General features: G+C 36.3%; 1 protein-coding gene across 1 annotated transcript in view; it reads left to right on the plus strand.

Annotated features, from left to right (window-relative positions):
- Window positions 1-17,247: 17,247 nt before the first annotated feature.
- The window catches only part of LOC134790222 (uncharacterized), a 134,751-nt gene continuing 132,267 nt past the window's right edge, over window positions 17,248-19,731 (plus strand). The window contains exon 1 of the mRNA XM_063761056.1: window positions 17,248-17,273. The gene's annotated coding sequence lies outside the window, so the exon portion shown is untranslated. The remainder of the gene's footprint in view (window positions 17,274-19,731) is intronic.

The following is a 19,731-nucleotide window of genomic DNA, read 5'->3' on the forward strand; positions in this document are numbered from 1 at the left end:
GTGGTCTTATATCCACATTCTCTAAGTTCATTTGATCTTATATTAGACTTTATAAATGCTATTATAAGAATGTAAGACTAATATCAACATAGCATAATACTATTATAAGCCTCTTGCTCTTACAACAACATTTACGAAGTCTCATTGAACTTGAGAGTACCTGGTCTTATATGCTCATTCTCTTAGTTCATTTGATTTTATATTAGATTTCTAAATGCTATTGTAAGAATGTAAGACTAATATCAACATAGCATAAGAACACTGTAAGTACGTACTTTTCTGATCTTACTAAAGCTATAATAAGATCAACAGCAGCACTTTAGTAAGATATTAGAGTGATATAAGATCAAGACACTTATATCACAAAAGAGAAGATCAATATAAGATGGTTTGATCTTAAATCGTTTTTGGGAACACTATTGTTAGTATAAGTAAAGCAAGGAACCGTAATTTATTCAACATGGCCACATCATTTGTATTCAGAATGCTTAAAATACTCTAATAGTGCGCTTGAAAAATACACCTACATCAATGGCTGACTATCAATACAAAATAAAGAAATAAAATAATTATAAAAATATTCAAATACCATATTTGAGTAGGCGCATGAAGTTTGAAGTGTAAAACAGGGTCTACTTTACAATAAATAATATTTTCCCATGTGAATACTTACCCTGAAACATAAACAGACGATGATAAACAGCACGTTATTATATTTAAACATAATTCATAAAAAGTTTGATAAACACTTACACTAATATGTTTTTGTCACGTTGCAGTTAATTTCACCCGTATATTTATACTTCACAAATAGAATGTTTCAAACCAAAATAAGCTTCTTTAGGCTTACAAGATTCTAACGTTCGACCAATATAAGCCTATGTAGGCTTACAAGATACTTACGTTCGACCAATATAAGCCTATGTAGGCTTACAAGATACTTACGTTCGACCAATATAAGCCTATGTAGGCTTACAAGATACTTACGTAAAAGCGATATTAGCCTAAAGCAGCTTAATATAGTTTTGAAAAAGATTACTGTGAATGCAAACAACATTCAATTAGACTGATATTAGAACGATATTAAAATAAATACGCTTATGCTTTGTGCCCAAACCCGGGCTTATACGATGATATAAAATCAATATAAGAGCGACAAAATTGTAGTCTAGAGACTGTTGTTAGCGTGATTTTGCTAGTTGGGTAGTAACTTCATCTATTTGAAACCTAACTTAACTAACTTATCTATTGTAAAAGTAGGCAACAAGTTGCCGTTCCATATGTATTAAACGAGAGGCTATTTTTATATTTTTTACGCAATGACCAGTTTTTTTCTTTACTCTGTTTTTCTGGTAAAAGTTAAACCAATATTAGCATAGAGATGTAGTAGGCGGTGGGTCCCACGCCCACGCCTGGGTGGAAAGTGAAACCATTCCGAAGGCCGAGAGGTGTGGCTGAAATATTGATTCTTGGAGTTTAAGGACTTAATATGTACAATCAGAGAGAGGTGACCCCTCCTGCATAGACTGATTGTATGCAGGTGGACGGGGGGGGGGGGGGGTCACCCTCTCTCTGCAGCTGACTGTACAATTAGTAACACAGTAGCGGCTCAGACTTAGCGACAAAAGTATCTACAATTCTTTAGCAGCTTAACAAAAATATATACTTTACCTATATCTGTACATGTAGACTGTACGCGAACTAAATATTTAAAGATTTATCTCTATTTGGAAAAATATTTCAGGGTGATGGAAGATATTTTTGGCGCCATGTCAGTCAGCAGCAATAAAAGCAATTAAAGGTTTATTGTCTGTAAATATCATTTAAAATTCGAGTTCTATTATTACTTGCACCATTCACTGACCCAGGGTTAACTGGTTAAACCTGGACTTACCATGGTAACCAGTACAATTGAACACTGGGTTAACGGTTTAACCGGTTAACCCCGGGTTAGTGGGATGGAGCAAGTGGCGTTAAGAGAGAAAACGAAAGAATTCGACTCTGTTTAACTTTACCAGGCAGAGCTTGTAAGAATTAAGCTTATTTATTTTTTAGCTGTGTCGCGTCCTTTAAAAAAAAAATTAAGTGTGGCCCAACATTGATAAAAAACTATATCTCAAACCGGACTCAATAAACTTTACAAACAAATAATGTTTACTTTCCCTTTATCTACCGATTGAGGCATCATATCCGTTCCAATGAATAATAGATGTTATCTCAAAAGACATTAGGAAGATATTTGCTTGCGATTAAACTGATTTTCATATCACGATGTTCATTTGTTGACAGAACAAGGGGGCTTTGTTCTAAGAGAAAAACGCTTTGACTATTTTTAGATCTTAAGCCGTTGCAGTAAGAGTTAGGTATGGTCAGTTTTGTAGATGGCTCTTAGTTTGGACAATCACTGTGAAAGTGTATGGTCAAATAATGGTCCAATGGAAGAAAAAATAGGTTGCTAATTATGTGATTCAATGTTTCTTACTATTTATTTACAAGCAATAGACGTTGTAAAACCTTATGACAAAAGTTCGGAAAAACAAATACGGTGAAAATACTATCAATCTCTAATTTCAAATTAAAAGCTATGTATCATGGATATATATTTAAAAAATATATGTTTTGTTATATTAACTTTGTATCGCGTGTAAAATATTTTTGAAAATTCTTTGATATTTAAACGCACAAACCCGAGGCACAAACCAAAGAAAACTAGGTACATTACACGGTTTTGTTATTACTTCTGTAATACTAAATTTTAATTGGTTTTATATTTATAGGTACCTAACTAAATATTATTATAGGACGGTAGGTACTTACTTAAACAAATATAAACTTTTTTAAATCCAATAAATATAACCCTATAAAGTTTCTGAAATCACTCCAAAGTTTTAAAACATTTACTTAACAAATTCCACGCGAATTTTTCTAATATTTCTCATGAAAGGGATTCTTTTTATATTTTGATATGAAAGTAACTACTTTTAATTTAAAATAAGGAAATGTTTGAAATACTTTATTATAAATCCTGTTATTAATACCCCGGAAACCGATAGCAAAGCTTCAAAAACAGTATTACTATAATCACCAATTCACGGAGCGGCGATTTGGAGCAAAATGTGAAGGGCCGACATTTCACGACGTCGGCCGAAAGGGCTGCTTTTTAAGGATATTTCTTAGTCAATATTTCTACTGGGCACAAAACTGCTTCAACATACATTGCCTACACAAAGGTACCGTTTGGGTTGAGATTACACCAGTATAGGGACCGTGCGCGTTGTAGGGTCTGCCATCTTGTGGCCTGAATCGGAAACATATGTTCACATGTAGGTAGGTACATTGCCAAAGCATACCGTTCTCGTCGATACGTTTCCTTGTGCATAGTAGGTTCTTTCATCTTGTGGGCTACATCGGAAGCATAAACGACAAATTTACGCCTCGCGCCAAAAATCTGACGTCTCCTATGCTGCCCCCTATAATTCATGCTTCATGCACGGGGCCTATTGCAGTGCGATATTGCTGCCACTAATGTCAAAAATCCGGGCAACAATATACATTTTGATATGATTTGATGTGAGTCTCCACAGTCAAACAAAATGTAGTTTAGTGAAGCATTGTCCAAAAAGTTGTAACTGTATAATAAATAAATTCGCGGCAGCATGCAGCGGGCAGTGTTGTCGCGCTGCTATCTTACTATTTTTTTCTGCAGTAAAGCAGCCGACTTGTATTACTGCAGAAATTCCCCTCTCGGATCCCTGGACACCAACTGAGCGACCGATGCTTTTGAAATCCTCTATAGGTACAGCCTGATACTAATTTCAATAAACGTCAAAGATTTGATCTCGATTCGATATGATATATCGTTTTTGTTTGAAGAAACGTCACTTTTGACACTGACAGATTCGATTCATATTGTATTGAAATCTAATTTTTAACGTTTATTAAAATTAGAATCAGGCCGAGTTTCTGTGTGCGTTTGGCCCGGTGAGTGTGCGTGCATTTTTTATTGTTAATTATGCGCATTATAATATATGTTTAGCAAAAGTAGGTACGAAATCAATCAACAATACGTAATTATCTATTGTAATAATACCTTTAACATTTTATAATATTTATCTAACAATAAACTTGTTTACGAATGTGTTACTAGTAGTTATGTTATCTCCTCTCTCTATTTTATATCGCGTGGAACAGAACGAAGGACTTTTATGCAAACGGGGAATATTTAGGCTACATACTTTATTTTTCACTTATTTATCACATTAATATTTCTAACCATTTGTGATATACAGTTTGTTAAACATTAGTGCCAAAATCTGCATGTTTCAACCCTAGCAAGTAGATCCGAGCATCGAATGTAAAGTCAAGTTAATGACATGTGTCAATTTAAAATGTAATTAATTTTGTAGTGGTAGGGTTGTCACTGATATAAAAATATTTCATTTTAATGATTTTGTTTTACTTTTTAATCCAGCCTTACGATTATAATAACTCGATTGTAGATAACTTAGATAACACTATCTTTTCAACTCAGTCTCTAGAAATGCTCCACCTTATATATAAAACTAGCTTATTACTTATATTCACATATTCATTTAATATATTCATTATATATATTCACACGCCAATTTAGTTTCATGTATGGGAACGCCAGTTAGAAAGCTGATTTAGCGATAATTAGAAGACACTAGTAGTACAAGATCAAACTGGATCGGATATTATGTAAATCGTAAATGTAAAACATGTTTTTGCAACTACGTTGTGTAATTCTTGTTTGTATCGATGTTGACAGATATCTTAATTGAAATAAAACCGGAATAAATATAGGTAAAAATGCCTACTTAAGAGTCTGCAGCAAGCTCGGCCGAATTTCACCTTCCTATACAAACGGAGTTTCTTTCTCATTTATAATACCTACTCGTTAGTAGGGATTTACTTAAAAGAAGTGTTACAAATGTAACTTATAACAGATGTTTGCTGAATATCCCGAAAACTAACAACTAAGTAAACCAATTCAAATACAGTACAAAAAAATACCTGAACAAAAACTTTTATCATGAATAAGTAATTGATTCAATAAAGCAAGTATATCAAAAGAAAAAAGCTATAACAAAACTTAATAACATTAAAATATCACATTACAATAACAGTAAATCGACTATTAAAATTTCACGATTCGATGCACTCGAATAGGCACACAACACATTGAACCGTCTACATTGTATCTATACGCATTAAATAGTACAAAATCAGCAATGTATAATTGATAGAAAATCAGCATTGTAGTTTTTCATCGGTTGACCCGCATTCAAGGATGCGCAGTGACCTCCGTAATCGGCTAGATCAACAAAAAGAAGGTTATGTAATGGATTATGCGCTTGAGTGGATAGTTTGCTGCAGCTGGTAGTTTGGATAATGAACTTGTTTTGTTGTGTTACTTTTCTTTCTGGTATTTTGATTTAGTTTAATCGGGTTTAATTTAAATATTTTAACGGTCCAAGAAAGTACACTGTTGTCTCGTAAATAAATGAATTAAATTAAGTATACTGTTTTTCGTAGCACAATATGATTAATAAAATTAACATAGATTATCAATTTCAATTTATTATTTATTTCGAATCCGTGGATCCATAGATACTGTTAGTAAATACAAAAACAACTTAAAATTAATTAATTAATGTTAGTGTCATACAACTATAATTTAACATGAAAACACAATAACAAAACCAAATAAAATGGAAACAATAAACATAGAGATCTAGGCATTCAATATGCACCATTTTTCAACATCTGTCGCTGCCATATTACTGAGGGAAGTAGTGTCATTATGTGCAAATTTTGGTATCGGATTAATTCACTTAGCACAGATGTAATATACGTAAAGCTAAGCTATTTGAGCCCGGTAGACATCCGCCACCCCCTGGCAGGTAGGCAGGGGGGCAGTCAAAGTAATTTGTAATGGATCAACTCCTTTTTAACCACGTTAGAGCATGAATTTTTAAAAACGCTGAAATTACTTTTCTTGTATTCTAGTAATATGCACATATAAAAAGTTTCAAGCCCCACACTCGAAAAATTTTTTGATCTCCATACAAATTTTCAACCCCTATTTCGCCACCTTAGGGAATGAATTTTCAAAAACGCTGAAATTAGTTTTCTTGTATTTTAATAGTATATCTTTTAACGAAGTTTGAAATTCCTAGCTTAAAATAAAACATGAACCCCATACAAACTTTCATCCCCTTTTTAACCCCCTTAGGGGTTGAATTTTTCAAAATCTCTTCTTATCTCTTGTACACATTATAAATGTAACCTGGTGTGCAAATTTCGACTTTCTAGCATTTCTAGTTTCGGCTGATAATAGCAATAGTTGAATAAAAAAATAGCACGCCGGTTTTGATTTATTCGTCAATATTTTTATTTTTTTCTATTAAACTGTACATCAAAGGTCTCAAAAATGAATTCCTCATGCCCGCTTTATCTGGAATTGATACGAAACTCGAGGTGGTAGGTAAATAGAAGCCGATATGCGGCGTGTAACTTTGGATGCCCCCCTGCCTACCCACCAGGGGGTGGCGGATGGCTACGGCTGGATTGGTTTAGCTTTACGTATACTACATCTGTGCCAAGTGAATTCATCCGATACCAAAATTTGCACGTCCCATACATTTGGTGACACTACTTCCGTCACTATATGTAGACTATTCCAGTGCTTGAAAAATCTCATTTATGTGACTTTCAACTATGTAAAATAATAAAATTTACGGTGTACCCTTATTTTACCGCCAAACTTTTTGCCGAATTTTGTTATACAGAAAATTATTCAAAGAATAATCGAATCGTACATTTTTGTTACAATTAATTCTGTTTCTTAAATTTTTCATTTCTAAGAAACATACTTTGTAACTCGATTAAAATTCAGAATATTTATTCAAATTTGAATTTGGTGAAACATAACGTCATACCTAATCCGAACTAAAATTATTTAAAGTAAATATTCATTTTGCGATCTGAAATTAATTGAAAATTTTTCTGTGAAACGAAAATCTACAGAAAGATCACCGGCAAAACAGAGGTAATCCAAAATTTACCCACAAAATAAAATTATATAGTCAATTCAATTTACGAATACTAACCTAAATCTACGAATACCATAAGTTTGAATACGAGTACAACTCAATTGCAACATTACCTACATTTACGCATATTTACACACCAATAAGGTACTCGTACCTATTGTATCATAATATCATTGTATCGTTCACCATAGACCCACAAAACACCCATACCGGCAAACAAAGCTACCTGTCAATTTCATAACTACACATTATGCAGTTATGACAAGTTATGAACCAATCGTACAATAGTAACTGGATACTAGTACAGTTAGCTTCAGAATATAAGTATATTATGTCTTTTCAATGTCATATTTCTAATCACTTTGTGGCGTTGGTCTTAAACTAATAACGGATAGACAGATAGTCCCCATACGGCTAACCTGTCAAAAGTGAAGCCGAAACACGATCGATGTGTGCGTGCGAGGCTCGTGTTTTACGCTCAGCAACACACACATATATACAAAAACATGTGGCCAGTATATAGATATTTCCCTCAAAGTGGGGTATTTTAACCACATCCTTAACACTTGGTTATTTGTAATAATTTGTAAGTGTGTAGATTTGATTTTGTAGCAAAAGCTTTGTATGTTCCTTTTAAGGATTTTTTGCATTTCAGTAGTTTTCAATTAAAAAACTGATACATTCTTACTATTTTTTATTTAAAATGTGCATTAAAAATAATACATACATAAATTGAAATAAAATAATGAAATATTTAAAAATATATAATTTTTATAGAATTATAGAAGGAACTTCAACTAAGCGTATTCATTTTAGAATGTAAACGTCATGTCTCATTTTGAGGAAAAAATATTCACTACACTGGCAACATTTATAAAAAATGGCGGCTGACGAAACTTTGTATTTGTATTTATGATTACGTAAAAATATCACACGAAACTCGATACTTACGCGTGAAATGTAATGTCAGTGTGTTTGTTTTTATGATATGATGCGTTGTGACACCCATTCACTGCACAAACAACCATCTTTCCTGTGTTTTTGATTTTTAAACGGGAGGTGTACACACACCGATTTGACCTTGAGAACTGCCAGGGCCGTTCGAATACGGTGACACGAGTGCGACGTGACGTAGCACTTGAAATGGCTTCACTTGGTATGTACGAACACTCTATCTATGGCTTATAAATCTATGGCGCTGGTGGTCTGGCGTGCGACTTTTAATCCGGTCTTGGGTTCAAACCTCGGCTCGCGCCAAGATGTTTTTCGAAATCTATCTTATTTTTTTTGTTAAGTATTTCCCAATGACTTTAGTACTGTATTTAGACATCTCTACCGATCCAGATGGCGGCGCACTGTTGACTCCCCCTGCCCCATCTAGGGGACATAGGACAAATAAGTCAAGTAAAGTCCCACTTTTCGCTCACATCTTATTTCTCTCCCACACCAAGTAGCAAGTCGGCAACAGTGAAAGGCCAAACACCAAACGTTTGCCCACATTGACCAACGCATGGCGTTGCGTTTGCGCAACCAATACGATTATCGGAGTATTCACCTTATACGGCAGGTTTAATGCTTACCCAATTTGCCATTGATTCTCGATTTGATCGGTTCGTTTATCGGAAATATGAGTGTAATTGTTGGCTTTTGGATTGCGTGCGCTACGCTATCAGACAAGTGGTATTTAAATGTAGCTTTAGTTGAAATGTTGGGTAACAGTCAAAGAAACCTCAAATATGCACTATATGTTGTTACTGTGCAACTCTGTGTCTTTCTGAATCCGCTGGACCGATTGAGATGAAATTTGATATGGCGATAGTTTGAGGATAGTTTTTATATAGGGACTTCAATAAATTTAATAGTTTTAAAGAGACTGCTAAAGGAAAGATTCAATGTGACTATTTTTTACGGTGACACTCAGTTTTTTAGGAATTTTCAGTAAAAAATCTGACATTTTACTACGTGACAACATTTGTTTGCGTTCAACCATTCAAAGTCGTAAATAAAAACGTTAACAATGTCATCATTTTCGGTTTTTATCAAAGCACGTACGTAACCTATCGTGACACGGTGTGAGAGAAAGTTATAAAAACTTTGTTGAGTGATAAAAAATATCAAACGTTCAACGAGTTTTTCAACAACGTTCGATTTTGTGTTTAAACATTGTGGGTGTTTGTTATAGCTTCGTATCTAACATAAATATTGATTTTGAAAGACGACAATTCTGTTTTAAAGGGCAATTTATTTACCTATGTTTATCTTTATATATGTAGGTACATATATGATTTCGTGACAATAAAAATATCGTAATTTAAGAACAACAAACATTTGAAAGTATAATTTAAGCATAGGTTAGCTTAAATTGGGTTTCTCTTTCTAAAAACAAAATTTAATTCCTGCTTTTTGACAGAACAATTAGATGTGTTTAAATGTCTGTTTAATACATGGAGTTAAATAGTTTTCCTCCAAGTGAGTAAATCGTGATGCTCAACACGTGCAGTGATAATTATATGTCTTAACACGATGATAGTAAACGATGAATTACCTTCCCAAGGTTAGCAATTAAACTGAATTCCGGCACGAAAATTGAATAACCGTACATTCTCATTAGTTTACACCATTACGCCCTAGGGCGCAAAACGATAAACAGAACGGCTTTAAAACATGTCTGTGCTTAAGACCTTTTAGCAGTGAGGGAGGTAATAGAATAGAAAGCATTGGCTGAGGGTTTTAAATCATACCACGTGTTTAAGGAAAGTATGAAGTTAACTGATCAAGTGTGAAAGGGACTCATGGGTGAGAGGGGGGTCACGGAACTCGATTGCCATCAGCTTGCCTATTTTTTAAAGGCATAGGTACGTAGTATTCAACTGGGTATATAATTTAGAGGTTATAGTTAGGTGTAGGGTTGGAGCCGGTATAGCTTTATTTGACATTCATAAGCGCATTGTTAGTATGCCTACTTGAATAAACTATTTTTTATCTTTCTCTTTTTATGTTTTAAGAAAATAGACAAAAATTTACTGGGTTATATTTTTTATCGTATGTGAGTAATTTGTTTACCTAGCCTAAATAGCCAAATGCCCCCTCCAGACTATGCGCGTGAATCGCGGGCGAAGCCGCGAACGCGAGTGTGGAGTCGAGTTCGCTGTCTGCGAAAATCGACTCCACACTCGCGTTCACGGCTTCGCGCCCGAGTGTGGAGGAGGCTTAATGCCTAAGTACCTGCCTATGTGAAATTTCATTTCAGTTACGAGTACACAATGGGTTATTTTATAAAACATTTATACTGCCACTAAAGGGTTTTTTTCTATAAATAGGAAACATCGGAGTACCAAAGAAGTTTTCGAAACTATTTCATAACACGTGATCGTAATGCTTTAACTGCACATCATTAGACATGCAAGAATCTTATAAGACTCATTTAAATCATATTTTAACATATCATCATTTAGAATCCTATTAGAAATCTCTTGGTCAATGTCACAGCCATGTTAAATAATTTCTCGAGCCATTAAAATATGCACTCATACATTATGTATGGGGCAAATATTTTGCAACATCTGATAACTTATAGAGCAGATTATGCTTAGCAGGAAAGTAGAATGAGCTTTCATTTCGCTTTTATGATTTGCTTTTACGCGTTAGATAATTTATTAGAAATGTTGATTTTAAGACTAAATTAATTTTAAGGCTTGGCGAACTCTACAAAGCGATGTATTATCTAATTCGTTTTATTCAAACTTTTTATTTTTATTTGCAACGTGTGTTTGTACAAAAGCTGTACACTTGAAGGTTTAAATTTGGCCAAACACTTGGACCATTTACAATCAATTTTACCTATATAATCTATCATCATCATATCAGCCTTTTATCACTCACTGCTGAGCATAGGCCTCTCTTCGAGTACGCCACTTATCCCGGTCCCGAGCCGATCTCATCTAGAAGTGACCCGCAATCTTCCGAATGTCGTCCACCCATGGACATAAACATTGTATACCTACTGCTATTATGTTTGTTTCGATCCAATACCAGTTTGTTTAAAGAAACTGTTTTGCAGATTCTTTACCTATTCCTTAAACCTTAATTTGGCACAAAATAGTCAAGAAGGTAGGTAGTGAAGTTTAAGCCTTTAAGGAGGCTGATTTAGTCGGCGCGCGAACTCGTACGCGATTTTAGTTACATTGAGGACTATTGGTTACATACAATTAATTCAGCCGTCCAAATACCGCAATGTAATGAAACTCGCATGCGAGTTCTCGCACCGTCTAAATGAGCCTTAACGCTCAATAGTGTTAATGATTCTGATGAGGGAGAAATACAAATAAGCAGGTCAAAGGTTGTCTATGTCCTGAGATAAATTGCCAAATGAAGGGTGAAAGAACTGCGGACATCCCTCTTAAATTACATATATAGATTACATCTCTCACGTTATTTAAGAGGTACATAACAAAGTGTGTCGGTGCAACAACGGTATATTTTCAAAGAATTTGACGTTTTCACTTCGCGAGCGTCGCTTACATTCTGTCACTTGTCAAGTCGGTGCCGACTAAGCTTAGCCAAATTCTATGTAAATAAATAAAGTAAATAAGTCTAGGATTAGGTATTTATAAAGGTAAATAAGTCTAGGACCTTGACCTTGCGTCCACATAAGTTCCCTGCCCCGTGCCGTGTATCTAACGACCATCTTAAGCATTATTACGTGACGCGACGCATGCGTCCAGCGATTATGCGAGCAAAAACTGCGCTCAATGGCGGGTGGTACGAAAGTGCGTGATTGACTGATTGATTATATTGTAAAGTTATTAATTAGTGGGTTTTAACTGTGTTTTTACGTGGTGTTTCCCAATAGGGAATATTACGCGAAACTGCGTAGGGAGCGCCACTACCACAATCCATCACAATCTGGGGGTCTACCGCGAAACAAGAGAATATACTTACTTACTTACTCCGTTGGCTCAGCGACCCAAAATGAGACTTGGCCTCCGACACAAGACAGCGCCACTTTTCTCGGTCCTGTGCGACCTCTCGCCAATTGGTGACTCGAAGTTCGCGCAGGTCCGCCTCCACCATGTCGCACCAGCGATATCTGGGGCGTCCGATAGGACGTCTTCCTGCTGGACGGCCCAGGTATGCTTTTTTCACGTTCCGATCTTCATCCATTCTCTCAAGGTGGCCCAACCAACGGAGTCTGTGAGCTTTAGTCTCTCCCTACTTAAAGGAGACATTCGTTTATTTTTAAAAAGAAACAAAACTGCATTCAAAGTATTTTTATTTTCTTCTTCAATTTGGCTTGTCTAAAAAATCTTGAGTACTAAATATTAGATTTTATGGATATTTTGTACGACAGACGAGTGTAACACCTAATGTTTCTTGGAGAAATGTTATCATTAACATTAACTGTATTGACTAGTAGAATAAAATTGCGAGTTTTTATTTTTTGGAATTTTTAGTCGGTGGTTCGAGTCCCGAGCGAGGCAAGCGAGTTTTAGAAAATCTTTGAATGCAGTTTTGTTTCTGTTTAAAAATAAAGGAATGTCTCCTTTAAGTAAAATGAGCCAGCTTAAGGATTTAAGGTAGTTTCCCTCCAGGGCCCAACTTATCTTTCCACCCTGTATATAACCTCTTTATCACTCTTGCATATTCGAGCGATAAAGAGGCAGATAACTAAATTTCGAGTTTCGCGTTTCCCGTCAATGTCATATTTTATTGTCTGTGAAAATTTGTCAAAAAACAGTTTAAGGCACAGTACCTATGTATTTTAAGTACTCTATGGTTTACTATAGGCACTAGTGCTGCATTCTGGTGGCAGAAAATTGCAGTAATACCCCCTATTCCCAGTTGGCAATTTAAAGGTGCTTTATATAGACTTGAGCATTCAGTTGTAATGAGCATTCTCGCGAAAATAAGAGGGTCATTCTACTGCAATCTCATTTCCCTGGCTATACTTATTCGCAAATTCCCAGGATATTACGCCAAGCAGTTTTGGTTGTAGGTGGAACTTTTTTTAATAGCCTATTTTGTGTCCCACTTCTGGGCAAAGACCTACCCTTTCTTCCGCCACTCATCACGGTTTGGTGCAAGCTCCCGCCAGTCGCTGCGAAAAGCGTCAAGGTCATCCCGCCATTTCTTTGTTGGTCTGCCTCTGCCCCGGCTAGTCTGCGGTGTCCATTCAGTAGCCAGTTTGGCCCACCGATCCGGGTGCATACGGCAGACATGTCCCAGATGGAACTTGGCCACCAAAAATGAGATGCTAATAAAGCGGAATCTATTGGGGATTTTCGAATAGGTATGGTCAGGGGAATGAGCTTTTTGAAGAATGACCCAAGAATTTTCTAGCGTTAATAATTCGCTGAATCTGCTTAAAAACTGCTAAATACTCGATGTTCTGTTGGATTAAATAAATGATCAAGTCTTTCAGCAACTTAAAGGCGAGTCTCTTTTGTAGGTAAGTTCGTTTCAACATTTAATATTCATCCGACATATATTACGCACGTTATTGACGAGTTACAAATTGACGATGTTGATTGATCATACATCATTCATATGATTTGATAACGGCTACTTTACTATTTAATTGAGGTTTCTAATTGTAGACATTAATAGTGCAGTTAAAACGAATCACAATAATATCACGATCTGTAACGGCATCATACTTAACAATGTATGGCATAAAAATGTAACTCAAAGGAATTTCTCTCAAAAAGCGCATTTGATGAAATTAAGTCAAAATAAGATGGAATACTGTTTCAGGAAGTCGGTATTATCAGTTATCTGTCATTCGCGCGTTCATTTCTCTCAGAATTGTCCGCACTAAGTGCGAGCGCGACGCTCGCGGAAATAACAGCTAACTGATATGATTCCAATATCATATCGGTTTGAGGTCAGGTGCATGTTCAAATTGGCCTGAAAGTAGCAGGCGCAAGCTATTTACAGGTATTATTATCGTATTAATTCTCAGCTCTGATCATCACACAGTGTTCAACAAAGCCCGCGCAGTGAAAGTGCACGTGCTGTGATTGTGATGTAACAGCGGTCAGCGGTTGTTGACATCTCGTCAGTATGTCATGTGTCTCGTGGCATTTTGGAACAGGAATAAGTGACACATATGACTTCCTTTCAGTGTCAGTAAGGCTATTTATCATCTGTCATCATGTCTGTCACGTTCTAACAAGTGTGTAAGTGCGAAAGTGACGCATGACATGACAAGTGATAAAAATGCAACCATGACACCGCCGAAGGTGTGTTGTGTCGGTCAGCGGTGACATGTCGTTGTCAGTGTGACATGGATCTCATGACACTTTAGTAGGGGTAGGGGCAAAGAGTATAATAATATATGTATAGGGTAGGGGACAAGATTCATCAGTTCATCACACACATGACCATGCTTATAAATGTAAAAATACTACCTACCTTATGAACCAAAGTCCCCCGCCGCGTCTATCTGTTTGTGTGTAGCGTATGTATGTTCGCGATAAACTCAAAAACTAAAGGATTTTCATGCGGTTTTCTATCAATAGAGTGATTCTTGAGGAAAGTTTAGGTGTATAATTTTTTAAGGTTTAGTGTAACCCGTGCGAAGCCGGGGCGGGTCGCTAGTATTAGATAATCTCTTTGAAGGCAAATCCAAAGTTTTGTTACTGCGCATGATTCGGGCCGCGGCAGATAATCTCAGATTATCTCCGTTAATGTCATTTCCGTTACTAAAGCGCCATTCCTACATTTAAATATAATCGTGTTTTTATACTAGCGACCCGCCCCGGCTTCGCACGGGTTAACAAATTATACACCTGAACCTTCCTCAAAAATCACTCTATTGATAGGTGAAAACTGCATGAAAATACGTTAAGTATTACAGTTTTTGAGTTTATCGCGAACAAACACACAAACACACAGACAGACGCGGCGGGGGACAAAGTGGCCAAATAAATGGTAACACATCTTTGTTACCAAAGAAATAAGGATAAATAAATAAATATTAGGGGACATGTTACACAGAACAACCTAGCCCCAAACTAAGCAAAGCTTGTATTATGGGTACTACGCGACGATATACATACTTATATAAATAAATACATACTTATAGAGATAGAAAACACCCATGACTCAGGAACAAATACCTGTGTTCATCACACAATTAAATGCCCTTACCGGGATTCGAACTCAGGACCACAGGCAGGGTCACTACCCGCTAGACCAGTCCGGTCGTCAAAAGGTGTTCCGATATATTTGGCCACTTTGGCCATCACTATATATTTGATTCTGACTTACATCACGTGTGAACTAAATTACAAACAATATCTAATCGAACTAACATTTTTGAAGTTCGAAAGCAGCTTCGCCCCTACCTTATCTAAACACGTTATGCATTATGCAACCAGTAAAGGTGACAAGTAATTTTTATTTTGAAAAGTCCACACATAAGGTGTCTAGATGCAATAGTTCAAGTTTTATTTTACAAAGATAGAGTTTTACAAGTGGCGTTGGTTATCCCATAATATTCATTTAATTACTTCTAAGTTTCGCCATATACCGCTCAAAGCTCGGCATATCCTTATCTGAGGTCAACGACCGATCTATTGCGTTCCGAGTTCGAAATTTCACTCTCGATGCGCCGACGCATGCCGGAATGTTAATTAATTTATTTGCTATCGCCTTTCCAAAGTTGCGACGGTTCTCACGCTCAAGAAACATATATATGTACAATTAGACACATTATTTTAACCTTTTAACCGCCGTAGACTCATTTCGCCGCGGTCTGATAAATAAATAAAAGAAAATAAATAAATAAATAAATATTAAGGACATTTTTACACAAATTGACTAAGCCCCACGGTAAGCTCAAGAAAGCTTGAGTTGTGGGGTACTCAGACAACGATATATTATATAATATATAAATACTTAAATACATAGAAAACAACCATGAATCAGGAACAAATATCTGTATCATCATACAAATAAATGCCCTTACCAGGATTCGAACCCGGGTTCATAGGCAGAAGGGATAAATAAAACAAAACTTCGTGTAACTTCGTATCGCCGACACGAGTAGGTACATACCTACGATCGAAATTTTTTTAAGGGCGGTTAAAAGGTTAAAGAACTAAGCAAATTCCAAGAGTAACCCTATAATAAAAAGAGCCAAAACTTTTTTTCGGGACAACGGTCCTAATATCTCTCTAACCAACTGAGCTATCGAGGCTTAATACTCGACCCTCGGTGAATTTTTCGTCGCTTCTCTCTTTACTAACAGTACTATGCCTTTGGGTGTTCGTGGTTCGGATAGTTCGAATTTTGCTTGATCAGGTAAATAATAATTATTTTTTTATTAAGAAAGGTACAACAAATTTATTTTGTTTTCAAATAGTGAATAGATAAATTATATATATTTGTTTTCATTAAACTAATGTAACTGTAGAAGATCGCATAACTCTAAAATACAACTTTGTCGGCGTTAAATGTTACGATTTTCACTTGTGCCAAAAAGCTTACACGCATTATGAAACACAGAACTTACGCTTTTTGAAACCGGTCCTGAATCGACTCTTGCGCAACTGGCAAACAGCTCCTTATTTAGTGAAAGGACGTAGTATTAATTAGACTTGTGCTATTAAGACGATATTTCATAAAAAAATGCTGCAGGTAGAGTAAATCGATTTTGAAACCTATTTTTCCAGCTTAGTTGGAGGCTATAGCCTATAGGTACCAATTTTTTTCTTTAACCGCAAAATCTTAACCGTGAATATCAGTTGTACATACATGTTCGGTACCTTACGTTATTAATGTGAAATCCCTAGATATTGTATGGTGCTTTTGTTTTTCTCTTTACGTTGTATTTTATTTTCTCTCGTGTAACCAATGCCCAATCGTTTAGGCTTTTTAAAATTGCACTAATTCTTTTTTCGACCCAGAAACTAGCAATGACTGATTTTTTTGGTTAATGGAAGAGATCCCTCAAAGGGATAAGTTCACCTTTGTACTTCTTACTAATATAATTGTATCTCATTTTTAATGTCTTTTTGTACAATAAAGAGTTTACTATTACTACTACTACTTTATTTCATGTGTCCCCACCCCACCACACCACCACCCAAATAAATAAATGAAAATTTCGAAGAGGGTGTAATTTATTATTTGTGTTGTTACAGAGCCGGTATCTGGGGTGTCGCGTCGCACGCGCATGGGAGAAGCAACGAGGTGAGTTATTGCAATAATTATCATAACTGGAACAGATTGAAAATTAAATTTCCTAGTTGAATCTACACCGACATCTTCATTCTTTATCATCATTATCACACCACTGTGGCACTATGTGTGGGGTGAGTGGTGTGTGTGTAGTGTGTGTGGTGTGTGTGTGGCGGTGTTTAGTGTGGCAGCACTGTGGTTAACACATTGAGACATGTTTTAAATTTTAATGTTATTTGGTTACCTAATGTTTGTGTTTGTTTAATGTTGGGAACTGTGACTCATAAGCAAATAATTTAAATAATAATAATTTACTTATGAGTCACATATATTTAAATAAATTATTTTTTTATTTAATTATTACATCGACACTGACTACACCTAAATCAAGGCTAAGAGTCAAGCAATACCCCATCACGATATTTTCTTTCTCCTATACTTTACCTTCTAGTTCACTTCTAGTCTCGGAATATTAATTCCTCGATTTTTTATATGATATAGTAGGCAAATAAGCAGACAGATGGCCTGATGGTAAGCAACTGCCGTGGCCCATGGGCACCCGCAACACCAGGGTTTGAAGGTCTTATAACCTAACTCATGTGCCATCACGCTCAGCGATTGTTGCGCCATTTAGGGTCCCAGCTAAATTGGTTGTTCAATTCTTACTATATAAAATTTCCAATTTAGCAAGAACCCTAAATGGCATAACAATCCGGTGTGGTGGTACAGTCACCACTCACACTAAAGATGCTCTTATATTGCTTATTTTTTTGCAATTAGACCAAAACCGTCCAAAAACTGGCAAAATCTCACACATCAACATCAATTTAGAGCTGTTTCCCACTGACGTCCAGTTTGCGGGTACGGTTTTTGCAGGATCCCGTTTTAAGTAGTAGTATAGGTGCTAATATAGTAACTTTCACATGAGGATTCTGTTTGCGGGATCCGGCATGCATACTACAGAAAACGATCCTGCAAAAAACCGTACCCGCAAAAAACTGGACGTCAGTGAGACACAGCTCTTACACAACTCCTCGTATTACTCATCAAGTCATCACTCCAATTGCTGACCCATCTCATCCATCGCCAATTTCACATTCAATCTAGATCACATACGTGCAACCTGTATCGTGGGACCATACCTACCTCAACAGACAATGGTACTAACTTTATAGGCACTAAATACTACTTAAGACTTTGTCGCTCCAAGAGGGAACGTAAGTGCTGGGAACCGCCTCTATTGTCTAGCTCGTATGTGTCTTGTGAAACTTATTGCGTAAGGTCATTGCAAATGGAAATAAAGGAGTCGAATGGAATTGCTTTGTTGTCTAAAATATGGGGAATACATCCCTACAAGTACCTATTTAAATTGTTTAAATACAAGATTTCGAATATAGTTCGCGCGGGCCGACTCCACTGCGTGTTGTTAGGTATTACCGCTCTTTGGAGGTAGGTACAATCGCCATCAGATATATCGGAGCGGCCAAGGTGTTCACAATATCTGAACACGCACTTTAACGCCCTGACAATAGAGGCGTGTTGAGATATTTGTGATCACCTTAGCCGCTCCGATATATCTGATGGCGACTGTACATCTACGTTTTTTTTAATTTCTTATATTCCTTACTAAGGAAAATATCTATAAATTCCAATTAACTCTTTTTCGTTGGCAGATAGACTGTTCTGCTTATTACACACGCCAAAACTTTTGGCATCCCACAAGGGAGCGTGATATATCCTCTGCCCTTTCAAATCTTCATTGACGATACCCTTAGCATCGATAGACCGTATTCTCTCTTGTTGTCCACTAAGATAGCTACCAGTCCTCAACTGTGCGTATCTCCAAAAACTTTCTGAAGCGCATGACAAATCTGTGGAATGAACTGTCGCCTGCGGTATTTCCGAACCTTCGAACTTTCAAGAAAAGAGCGTACTCCCATCTCAAAGGACGGCAGCGCACTTACAACCCCTATGGTGTTGCGGGTGTCCATAGGCGACGGTAATCGCTTACCATATATCATAAAATTTATTTTTTTTGACTGAAAAATGTCTTTACTAAATAAATGAATGGTTCGAAGACAGTTTCCTTTAAGAAGCACAGTTTATAGGATTGTAGTTTTCTCCATTCTATTACCACCTGACACGATCACAACAATCAATAAAGTTTACAAACATGCCTAGGTATATCATAAAATAAATAAACATTAGCATGGTCACCATCAGATAAAAATGTTACTAAAATATTTTACTGTGATGTGTCAATCGATAGAGGTGACAGGCAATGGCTATGTCAACAGATGGCAGATCCATTTCCGATCGTTTATTTTTGTTGCGGACTTATCGCCGGGAGCGATCTGTACCACTCAAGCATAGGATGATTGGAATAGTCGTGAATATATTGCATGTGGTGCAAGTTATGGGAGGTTTGCATTAAAAAAATATTATTTATTTATTTAAACTTTATTGCACA

This window comes from Cydia splendana, chromosome 4, assembly GCF_910591565.1.
Source record: "Cydia splendana chromosome 4, ilCydSple1.2, whole genome shotgun sequence".
NCBI lineage: Eukaryota > Metazoa > Arthropoda > Insecta > Lepidoptera > Tortricidae > Cydia > Cydia splendana.